Here is a 12778-nt window from a genome sequence, read left to right on the forward strand (position 1 = left end):
AAACAGAAACCAAACCAAAACAACAACAACAAAAAAAACGATTACTGATCAATCGGTATTTTTAAATTTTTGAGACATTCTTAAACCACTTTTCGTCATGTTAAAAAGCAGTTGAGGCCGGGCTCAGTGACTCACGCCTGTAATCGCAGCACTTTGAGAGGCCGAGGCGGGTAGATCACGAGGTCAGGAGTTAAAGACCAGCATAGCCAAGATGGTGAAACCCGGTCTCTACTAAAAATACACAAATTAGCCAGGCCTGGTGGTGGGCGCCTGTAATCCCAGCTACTTGGGGGGCTGAGGCAGAGAATGGCTTGAACCCGGAAGGCAGAGGTCGCGGTGAGTCAAGATCATGCCACTGCACTCCAGCCTGGGCGACAGAGCGAGACTCTATATATGTATATATATAATTAAAATAAAAACAGCTTTATTGAGATTAAATTTACATACTATAAAATTCACCAATTTTAGGCCGGACGCGGTGACTCACACCTGTAATCCCAACACTTTGGGAGGCCCAGGCGGGCGGATCAGCTAAGGTTGGGAGTTAAGAGACCAGCCTGACCAACATGGAGAAACCCCGTCTCTACTAAAAATACAAAATTAGCCGGGCGTGGTGGCACATGCCTGCAATCCCAGCTACTCGGGAGGCTGAGGCAGGAGAATCACTTGAACTCGGGAGGCGGAGGTTGCTGTGAGCCGAGATCCCGCCATTGCACTCCAGCCTGGGCAACAAGAGCAAAACTCCATCTCAAAAAATAAATAAATAAAGCGTCCGAAGTTCCCTGTATTTTTTTTTTTTAAGGAAGCACATCCGGTATATACCCAAAGGATTATAAATCATGCTGCAATAAACATACGTGTGCATGTATCTTTATAGCAGCACTATTCACAATAGCAAAGACTTGGAATCAACCCAAATGTCCATCAGTGACAGACTGGATTAAGAAAATGTGGCACATATACACCATGGAATACTATGCAGCCATAAAAACGGATCAGTTCATGTCCTTTGCAGGGACATGGATGCAGCTGGAAACCATCATTCTCAGCAAACTATCGCAAGAACAGAAAACCAAACACCGCATGTTCTCACTCATAGGTAGGAATTGAACAATGAGATCAGCGGAAGGGGAACATCACACACCGGGGCCTATTATGGGGAGGAGGGAGGGGGGAGGGATGGCACTGGGAGTCATACTTGATGTAAATGACGAGTTGATGGGTGCAACACACCAACATGGCACAAGTATACATATGTAACAAACCTGCACATTGTGCACATGTACCCTAGAACTTAAAGTATAATTTAAAAAAAAAAAAAAAAGAAGCGGATCCAAGAAAACCCCGATTACTGATCAATCGGTATTTTCAAATTTAAAGATTTTTGAGACATTCTTAAACCACTTTTCGTCGTGTTAAAAAGCAGTTGAGGCCGGGCTCGGTGACTCACGCCTGTAATCGCAGCACTTTGAGAGGCCGAGGCAGGTAGATCATATGGTCAGGAGTTAAAGACCAGCCTGGCCAAGATGGTGAAACCCGGTCTCTACTAAAGATACACAAATTAGCCAGGCGTGGTGGCGGGCGTCTGTAATCCCAGCTACTCCGGAGGCTGAGGCAGAGAATTGCTTGAACCCGGGAGGCGGAGGTTGCAGTGAGCCAAGATCGAGCCACTGCACTCCAGCCTGGGCGATAGAGCGAGACTCCGTCTCAGAAAAAAAAAAAAAAAAACCAGTTGAGTGATTTTTTTTGTTGTTTATCGCCATGCATTTCTGTAGATTTTATCATAAAGTGCTATTTCTTTTGTTTGCAATAAATTTATTTCCATAAACACTTATTAGACAACTATTATGCAAAAGTATAGTAAGGAGAAGTGAAAGGATAGTATGAAAGCCACAATGACGAATACTGAGAAGCCAAGCTCACTCACTTATAAATACTCATCAAGGTAGATTATTTAGGAAATAAATATTATAAACGAAAAAAACGAGGAAAATTAGGGAAAGTGAGGCGCAACATGAGAAGTGAAGAAAGGAATTCATTAAGGTGGTAATTTCTCTGCTACCTCTCTTTTTTTTCCCCCGACTTTTAAGTTCAGGGGTGCATGCGCAGGATGTGGAGGTTTGTTACATAGGTAAACTGTGTGCCATGGTGGTTTGCTGCACAGATCATCCCATCATCTAGCTATTAAGCCCAGCATCCATTAGCTGTTCTTCCTGATGCTCTCCCTCCTCCCACCCCCAACCCTCGGACGGGCCTCAGTGTGTGTTGTTCCCCCGCATGTGTCCACGTGTTCTCACCATTCAGCTCCCACTTATAAATGAGAACATGCGGTATTTGGTTTTCTGTTCCTGCGTTAGTTTGCTGAGAATAATGGCTTTCGGCTCCATCCATGTCCCTGCAAAGCATATGATCTTGTTCGTTTTTATGGCTGCATGGTATTTCATGGTGTATATGTGCCACATTTTCTTTATCCAGTCTACATTGATGGGCATTTGGGTTGATTCCATGTCTTTGCTATTGTGAATAGTGCTGCAGTGAACATATGCGTGCATGGATCTTTATAATAGAATGATTTATATTTTGGAGGGTATATACCCAGTAATGAGATTACTTGGTCTAATGGTATTTCTGCTCTAGGGCTTTGAGGAATTGCCACTTTGTCTTCCACAAAGGTTGAACTAATTTACACCCCCACAAATAGTGTAAGAGCATTCCTTTTTCTCCACAACTTTGCCAGCATGTGTGGTTTTTTTACTTTTTCTTTTTCTTTCTTTCTTTCTTTTTTTTTTTTTGTGACTGAGTCTTGCTCTGTCACCAGGCTGGAGTGCAGTGGCGCCATCTTGGCTCACTGCAACCTCCACCTCCTGGGTTCGTGATTCTCCTGCCTCAGCCTCCCAAGTAGGTGGGACTACAGGCATAGGCCACCACGCCCAGCTAATTTTTGTATTTTTGGTAGAGACGGGGTTTCACCACGTTGGCCAGGATGGTCTCCATCTCTTGACCTCATGATCCGCCCGCCTTGGCCTCCCAAAGTGCTGTGCTTATAGGCATAAGCCACCACTCCCAGCTGTTTTTTGACTTTTTAATAATCACCATTCCGACTGGTGTGAGGTGGTATCTCACTGGGGTTTTGATTTGCATTTCTCAAATGATCAGTGATGTTCAGCTTTTTTCTATATGTTTGTTGGCCACATGTATGTCTTCTTTTGAGAAGTGTCTGTTCGTGTTCTTTGCCCACTTTTTTTTTTTTTTTTTTTGAGACGGAGTCTCGCTCTGTGTCACCCAGGCTGGAGTGCAGTGGCGCGATCTCGGCTCACTGCAAGCTCCGCCTCCCAGGTTCACGCCATTCTCCTGCCTCAGCCTCCGAGTAGCTGGGACTACAGGCGCCCGCCACCACGCCCGGCTAGTTTTTTTTCGTATTTTTAGTAGAGACGGGGTTTCACCATGTTGGCCAGGATAGTCTCGATCTCCTGACCTCGTGATCCACCCGCCTCGGCCTCCCAAAGTGCTGGGATTACAGGCTTGAGCCACTCTTTGCCCACTTTTTAATGGGGTTGTTTGTTTTTTATAAACAGCTATTTCACACCGGAAACAAAAATAAGGAGAAGTGAATAAATAAGAATTTAGGTTTTCTGGGCCGGGTACAGTGGCTCATGCTGTAATCCCAGCACTTTGGGAGGCCGAGGCCGGCCAATCACTCGAGGTCAGGAGTTTGAGACCAGGCTGGCCAACATGGCAAAATCCCGTCTCTACTAAAAAATACAAAAATTACCTGGGCGTAGTGGCACGTGCCTGTAATCCCAGCTACTCGAGAGGCTGAAGCAGGAGAATCACTTGAACCTGGGAGGCAGAGGTTGCAGTGAGCTGAGATTGCACCACTGCACTCCAGCCTGGGTGACAGAGCGAGACTCCGTCTCAAAAAAGAAAAAGAAAAAGAATTTAGGTTATCTGTGTGTTCATTGAATGCTTAAGTAAAATTTAAATGAATATGTGTTTTATATCACGTAAATTTTAGGTACAACAATTTACCTAAAATAGGAAGTCATGTTTCAGTAAATGCATGCATTAGTTAAGTGATGGTGCAAACTGGAGGTATTCCGTTGAATCTTACATTCTTTTTTTTTTTTTTTTGAGACAGAGTCGTGCTCTGTTGCCCAGGCTGGAGTGCAGTGGCACAATCTCAGCTCACTGCAACCTCTGCCTCCTGGGTTCAAGCAATTCTCGTGCCTCAGCCTCCCAAGTAGCTGGGATTACAGGTGTGTGCCACCAGGCCCAGCTAATTTTTTTTAATTTTTATTTTTAGTAAAGACAAGGTTTCACATTGTTGGCCACGCTGGTCTCAAATTCCTGACCTTAAGTGATCCGCCTGCTTCAGCCTCACAAAGTGCTGGGAGTATAGGCGTGAGCCACCGTGCCAGGCCTTAATCTTACATTCTATATATATATTTTTTTTTCTTGAAACAGAGTCTTGCTTTGTTACCCAGGCTGGAGTGCAATGGTGCCATCTCGGCTCACTGCAACCTCCACCTCCAGGGTTCAAGCGATTCTCCTGCCCCAGCCTCCCGGGTAGCTGGGACTACAGGCGTGTGCCACCACGCCTGGCTAAATTTTTGTATTTTTAGTGGAGATGGGGTTTCACTGTATTAGCCAGGATGGTCTCAATCTCCTGACCTCGTGATCTGCCCGCTTCGTCCTCCCAAAGTGCTGGGATTACAGGCATGAGCTACCGTGCCCAGCCCCATTCTAAATATACCAGCCAATTACAAAAACCCATTGAGGTGATTAAAATGCTGGGGATTTATATAGTGGCAATGATTGTACATCTTTGTAAATATGCTAAAAACCAGCAAATTGTACAGTTTAACCGGGTGAATCTTACGACATGTGAATTTTATCTATATATATTAAAAAAAAAAAAATCTGGCGAGACCACGCCAATGCACTCCAGGCTGGGTGACAGAGTGAGACCCTGTCTCAGAGAAAAAAAAAAAAAAAAAATCTGGGCCAGGCGTGGTGGCTCATGCCTGTAATCCTAGCAATTTGGGAAGCCAAAACCGGAGGATCGCTTGAGTCCAGGAGTTCCAGACCAGCCTGCGCAATATAGGGAAACCCCCATCTCTACAAAAAATACAAAGATTAGCTGGGCGCAGTGTTTCTCTCCTGTAGTTCCAGCTACTAGGAAGACTGAGGTGGAAGGATTGCTTGAGCCAGGTGGTTGAGGCTGCAGTAAGCCGTGGTCGAGCCACTGCACTCCAGCCTGGGCAACAGAGGAGACCCTGTCTCAAAAATAAAAATGAATAATAAATAATAAAATCCAGCCGGGTGCAGTGGCTCACGCCTGTAATCCTAGCACTTTGGGAGGCCGAGGCAGGTGGACTGTCTGAGCTCAGGAGTTCCAGACGAGCCTGGGCAACACGGTGAAATCCCGACTCTACTAAAATACAAAAGAAATTAGCCGGGCGTGGCGGTGTGCGCTTGTAGTCCCAGCTACTCGGGAGGCTAGGGCAGGAGAATTGCTTGAACCTGGGAGGCAGAGGTTGCAGTTAGCCGGGATTGCGCCACTGCACTCCAGCCTGGGGGAGCGAGCGAGACTCCGTCTCTACAAAGATAATAATAATAATAATAATTATAATAATAAAATCCGTTGTCAATAGGCAGAATAATAATATGCTTCATTGTCAGAAACATTTATTGGAAGTAGAAAAGTCATAGGAAATAAAATGCTTAGTAATTTAAAAAATGGTTAATTATTGGCACCACCCGAATAAGTATTAACTTTACTTCCCACAAAATCCAATGAGGTAGATATTGTTATTCCCATTTTACAGGTGAGAAAACAGTCCTAGAAAGTTTGAATAACATGCCCAAGATTCTACAGCTAGTAAGTAGCAGAGGTGGGATTCATAGTCAAGTATGAGTATACTCTTTTTCGTTTTTGTTTTTTTTTTTTAAAAAACAGCTTTATTTAGATTAAATTTACGTACTATAAAATTCACCAATTTCAGGCCAGGTGGAGTGACTCACGCCTGTAATCCCAACACTCTGGGATGCCGAGGTGAGCAGATCACTTAAGGTCAGGAGTTGGAGACCAGCCTGGACCAACATGGTGAAACCCCATCTCTACTAAAAATACAAAAATTATCCAGGCAAAGTGTCACGCGAGTGTAATCCCAGCTACTTGGGAGGCTGAGGCAGGAGAATCGCTTGAACCTGGGAGATGGAGGTTGTAGTGAGCTGAGATCGCCCCACTGCACTCTAGCCTGGGCAACAGAGTGAGACTGAGTCTCAGAAAATAAATAAAATAAAATTCACCAATTTTAAATACACAATTCCATGATTTTTAGTGAGTTTACAGAGTTGTGCAACCATCACAAAAATCCAGATTTGGAACATTACCATCACCCCAAAGAAATCCTTTGCATCTATGTTCATTCAATTCCTGTTCCCACCTCCAGTCCTAGGCAATTACTAATGGACTTTCTTCCTCTAAAGATTTGCCTTTTCTAGACATTTCGTTTAAATGGAATCATATAATATGTGGTCTTTTGTGTCTGACTTCTTTCATTTAGCATAATGATTTTGAGGTTCATCCATGTTGTAGCATGTATGAACATGATGTTGAATAAAATTTCATATCACATTTTATTGATGCATTCACCAGTTGAATAGATATTTGGATTGTTTTCAGTTTTTGGCTACTGTGAATAATTCTGCGAATGAACATTTGTGTGCAAGTTTTTATGACAACATATTGTCATTTTTCTTGGTAAATATCTAGTTGTACAATTGCTGAGTCCTGTGTTAAATCTAGGTTTAATAGTTTGAGAAACAGGCTGGGAGCAATGGTTCACCCGTGTAATCCCAACAGGCAGGTGGATCACCGGAGATCAGGAGTTCAAGACCAGCCTGGCCAACATGGTGAAACCCTGTCTCTACTAAAAATGCAAAAATTAGCCAGGTGTGGCGTTGGCCGTCTGTAGTCCCAGCTACTCTGGCGGCTGAGGCAGAAGAATTGCTTGAACCCTGGAAGCGGAGGTTGCAGTGAGCCAAGATCGCGCCATTATACTCCTGCCTAGGAGACAGAGTGAGACTCCATCTCAAAAAAAAAAAAAAAAAGTTTGAGAAACATTTCAATTGTTTTCCAAAATGGCTGTATCGTTTTACATTCCCACCAGCAGTATATGAAGAAGACTCAGTTTCTCCACATCCTCATTCACACTTGTTTTTTGTTTTGTTTTGTTTTTGAGACACAGCCTTGCTCTGTTGCCCAGGCTGCAGTGCAGTGGTGCAATCTCGGCATACTGCAACCTCGGCCTCCCAGGTTCAAGTGATTCTCCTGCCTCCCGAGTAGCTGAGATTACAGGTGTGCACCACCATGCCCTACTGTTTTGTTTTTTTTTTTTTTTTTAATATATATTTTTAGTACAGACGTTGTTTCACTATGTTGGCCGGGTTGGTCTTGAACTCCTGACTTCAGGTGATCCGCCTGCTTTGGCCTCCCAAAGTGTTGGGATTACAAGCATGAGTCACTGCGCCTGGCCCCTCACCAACATTTGTAATTGTCTCTTCGTTTACTATAGTCATTCTAGTGGCTTTTATTTTTTATTTTTTTTAATTTTTTTTTGAGACGGAGTCTTCACTCTGTCGCCCAGGCTGGAGTGCAGTGGCACGATCTCGGCTCACTGCAAGCTCCGCCTCCTGGGTTCACGCCATTCTCCTGCCTCAGCCTCCCAAGTAGCTTGGATTACAGGCACCCACCACCACACCTGGCAAATTTTTTGTATTTTTTAGTAGAGACGGGGTTTCACTGTGTTAGCCAGGATGGTCTCGATCTCCTGACCTCATGATCCACCCACCTCGGCCTCCCAAAGTGTTGGGATTACAGGCGTGAGCCACCACTGTGCCCGGCTTTTTTTCTTTTTTAAAGGAAAGATTTAAAGGGGTCTTGCGGTGTTGCCTCCGCTGATCTCAAAATCCTGGCCTCAAGCAATCCTCCTGCCTTGGCCTCCCACAGTGCTGAGATTACAGGCATGAGCCACCCTACCAGTTCAGTGTGGTTTCAATTTGCATTTCTTTAATGACTAATGCGTGTTCAGCATCTTTTCATGTACTCATTAAGCCATTCATATCTCTTCTTTGGTAAAATGGCTATTCAAACATTTCGCCTACTTTTATTTTTATTTGTTTATTTTTTTTAGAGAAAGGACCTTGCTCTGTCATCCAGGCTGGAATGCAGCAATCATAGTTCACGGCAGTCTTGAACTGTTGGGCTCAAATGATCCTCCTACTTCAGCCTCACAAGTAGCTGGGAGTTCTGTCATCCAGGCTGGAGTGCAGTGGTGCAATCATAGCTCACTGCAGCTTGAACTCCTGGGCTCAAATGATCCTCCCGCTTCAGCCTCACAAGTAGCTGGGAGTACAGAGGCATGCCACTATGCCCAGGCAATTTTTTGATTTTTTTGTAGAGATGGGATCTTGCCATATTGCCCAGGCTAGTGCCCTTTTCTTTTTCGTTTTCTGGAGACAGTCTGGCTCTGTCACCCAGGCTGGAGTGCAGTGGCATAATCACGGCTCACTGCAGCCTCAACCACCTAGGCTCAAGTGATCCTCCTACCTCAGCCTCTCAAGTAATTGGGATCACAGGTGTGTGCCGCAATGCCTGGCTAATTTTTAAGTTTTTTTGTAGAGACAAGGTCTCAGTATGTTGCCCAGGCTGGTCTCAAACTCCTGGGCTCAAGTGATCCACCTGCCTCAGCCTCCCAAAGTGCTGGGATTACAGGTGTGAGCTACTGCACCCAGCTGGGTGCCCTTTTTTTTTTGAAAAATTAAAAAAATTTTTTGAAATAGAATCAGGGTCTCACTATATTGCCCGGGCTGGTCCTGAACTCCAGAGCTCAAGCAATCCTCCCACTTCAGCCTCCCAAAGTGTTGAAATTATAGGCATGAGTCACCGCACCAAGCCCATTTTTAAATTGGGTTATTTACCTCCTTAATATTGGGTTGCAAGAGATTTGTTGTTGTTTTTTTTAATATTCTGGATACAAGTCCTTTATCAGATATTTGATTTGTAAATGTTTTCTCTGTCTGTAGTTTGTCTTTTCATTTTCTTACTGGTGTCTTTGAAGAGTAAAAGTTTTTAACTTTCATGAAGTCAATTTATATATTTATATTCTTTTTTATGGATCATGCTTTTGGTATCATATATAAGAACACTTTGGGCCAGGCGCGGTGGTTCACACCTGTAATCCCAGCACTTCAGGAGGCCGAGGAGGGCGGATCACGAAGTCAGGAGTTCGAGACCAGCCTGGCCATCATAGTGAAACCCAGTCTCTATTAAAAATACAGAAAATTAGCCAGGCATGGTGGCAGGCACCTGTAATCTGAGCTACTTGGGAGGCTGAGGCAGGAGAATCTCTTGAACCCGGGGGAGGAGGTTGCAGTGAGCTGAGATTTCGCCACTGCACTCTAGCCTGGACGACAATGTGAGACTCCATCTCAAAAAAAAAAAAGGAACACTTTGCCTAACCCAAGGTCACAAAGATTTATATTTATGTTTTCTTCTTAAAGGTTTGTAGTTTTAGCTCTTATATTTAGGTATGTGATCCATTTTGACTTAATTTTTGTGTATGGTTTGAGGTGAGGTTTTTTTTTTTCTTTTCTTTTCTTTTGAGACGGAGTCTGGCTCTGTTGCCCAGGCTGCAGTGCAGTGGCGCGACCTCAGCTCACTGTAACCTCCACCTCCCGGTTTCAAGTGATTCTCCTGCCTCAGCCTCCCGAGTAGCTGGGATTACAGACGTGCATCATCACGCCCAGCTAATTTTTGTATTTTTTTTTAGTAGAGACGAGGTTTCCCTATGTTGGTTAGGCTGATCTGGAACTCCCGACCTCAGGTGATCCGCCCACTTTGGCCTCCCAAAGTGCCTGGATTACAGGTGTGAGCCACTGCACCCGGCCAAGGTGAGGGTTTAAGTCCATCTCTCTTTTTGCCTGTGGATATCCAGTTGTCCCAGCACTATTTGTTGAAAAGACTACACTTTCTCTATTGAATTGCTTTGGCACCTTTGTCAAAAATAAATGGATCATTAAAAAAAGAGTTTATTTCTGGACTGTCAATTCTGTTCCATTGATCTATAAGTCTATCCTTATACCAGTATCACACTGTTTTGATTTTTGTAATTTTATATCACATTTTGAAATTGGGAAGTATAAGTCCTTTAACTATGTTCTTTTTCAAAATTATTTGGTTATTTTTGGGGCCTTTGCATTTCCATATCTATTTTAGGATCAGCTTGTGAATTTCTATAAAAAAGCCTGCTGGAGGCAGTTAGGACAAAACTATAGAGCCCAGGAGCAGTCCCTGAATGACCAGGCCAGTGTTGCCCCTGGTGTCACTGAGTGGTCCCCTGCTGGTTTGCTGGGAGTGAAGGGAATCTAGGCTGGCAGAGCTGGAGCCAGTTGGGGAGCAGGGTTCTGGGAGCTCTGCAAAATCAGCAGCAAGTGCTGGGAAAGGCGCATGCTGGAGACACTTAGAGTTCCCAAGACTTGCTTGAGGCTAGCCCAGTGAAGAAAAACCCAGAGACTCATGTTTCCAGAGGTCAGTCTGTCAGGCAGGAAGGACCCGGGGTTTGAACCCAGCTTCAGTCTGCAGGCTCTGAGGCTGCTCAGGCCGGGAAAGTTCAAGGAAGGGACCTGGTGGTGCTCCACTTCCAGTTCTTTAAAGAATGTTGCTTTTGGCCGGGCGCGGTGGCTCACGCCTGTAATCCCAGCACTTTGGGAGGCCGAGGCGGGTGGATCACAAGGTCAGGAGATCGAGACCACGGTGAAACCCCGTCTCTACTAAAAATACAAAAAATGAGCCGGGCGCAGTGGCGGGCGCCTGTAGTCCCAGCTACTCGGGAGGCTGAGGCAGGAGAATGGCGTGAACCCAGGAGGCGGAGCTTGCAGTGAGCCGAGATCGCGCCGCTGCTCTCCAGCTTGGGCGAGAGAGCAAGACTCCGTCTCAAAAAAAAAAAGAAAAAAGAAAAAAAAAAGAATGTTGCTTTTTATTCTCTTAACCTCTTCAAGTGGGTGCAGACTTCTTATAAGGAGCTGGAAGACATTCCTCCCACACTACCCTTCCTGGCCCAACAGAGCATCCAGAAGGCAGTAGGACCTGGTTTTTCAGGTACTGGGAACAAGGGGCTCACTGCTTGGACTCTGCTTAGAGTAGGGATGGTAAATATCCTGCTTGCATGGCTTTACCTTCCCTCTAATCCCAAAGCAGGTATGTTCTGGTTGTCACAGAGTTTCATTGAGCCCAGCTGCAGCCACGTGGCCATCTGGAGCTGGTGCTGTAGGTGACCATCTGGTACATTGAGGGGACCGGTTTTCCTCCTTCACTCTATAAGCTGTCATCTTGGGAGACAGGGAAGAGAAGGTGGTGGGCCAGTCCTGTGTCCTCCTCCACTTCCCATGCCCCTACATTACCCATCTGTGTCTCCTCTGCAAAAGGAGAGGAAGAGGCATTAAGGGATGAAGGGTGATTATGTATTACTTATCCATTTCTGAATAAACATTTGTTATTCCAAAAAAAAAAAAAGAAGAAGAAGAAAAAAGCCTGCTGGATTTTCTTTTATTGTGGTAAAAATTTACCATCGTAACCATTTTTAATTGTACAGTAGTGTTAGTTTTTGGGTTTTTTTGTTTTTTTTTTTTGATGGAGTCTAGCTCTGTCGTCCAGGCTGGAGTGCAGTGGCATGATCTCGGCTCACTGCAACTTCCGCTTCCCAGGTTCAAGCGATTCTCCTGCCTCAGCCTCCCAAGAAGCTGGAATTACAGGCATCTGGCACCATGCCCAACTAATTTTTGTATTTTTAGTAGAGACGGTTTCACTGTGTTGGCCAGGCTGGTGTCAAACTCCTGACCCTGTGATCCGCCTGCCTCGGCCTCCCAAAGTGCTGGGATATAAGCGTGAGCCATGGCACCCGGCCAGTAGTGTTAGTTACATGTGCATTGTTGTGCAATTGATCTCTAGAACCTTTTCATCTTGCAAAATTGAAACCCTGTAGCCATTTAATTTTTAAGACAGGGTAACGCTATATTCCCCCCAGGCTGGCCTTGAACTGGGGTTTAAGGGATCCTCCCGCCTTAGCCTTTTGAGTAGCTGGGACTACAGGCATGTGCCATCACACCCAATTAAGTTTTACCCTGCTCTCCTGCTGGAATTTTTTTTTTTTTTTTTTTTGAGACGGAGCCTCGCTCTGTCGCTCAGGCTGGAGTGCAGTGGCGCCATCTCGGCTCACTGCAAGCTCCGCCTCCCGGGTTCACGCCATTCTCCTGCCTCAGTCTCCCGAGTAGCTGGGACTACAGGCACCCGCCACCACACCCAGCTAATGTTTTGTATGTTTAGTAGAGTCTGGGTTTCACCGTGTTAGCCCGATGGTCTCGATCTCCTGACCTCGTGATTCGCCCGCCTCGGCCTCCCAAAGTGTTGGGATTACAGGCGTGAGCCACCATACCCGGCCATCCTGCTGGATTTTTAATGGGAATTGTTTTGAATCTGTAGATCAATTGGGAAGAACCATCACTTGACAATATTGACACCTCTGGCCAGGCGCGGTGGCTCACATCTGTAATCCGAGCACTTTGGGAGGCCCGAGGCGGGCGGATCACAAGGTCAGGAGATCGAGAGCATCCTGGCTAACACGGTGAAACTCTGTCTCTACTAAAAATACAAAAAAAAAAAAAAAAAAAAAAATCGGGGCGTAGTGGTGGGCGCCTGTAGTCCCAGCTACTCGGG

This window comes from Papio anubis, chromosome X (genome assembly GCF_008728515.1).
Source record: "Papio anubis isolate 15944 chromosome X, Panubis1.0, whole genome shotgun sequence".
Lineage (NCBI taxonomy): Eukaryota > Metazoa > Chordata > Mammalia > Primates > Cercopithecidae > Papio > Papio anubis.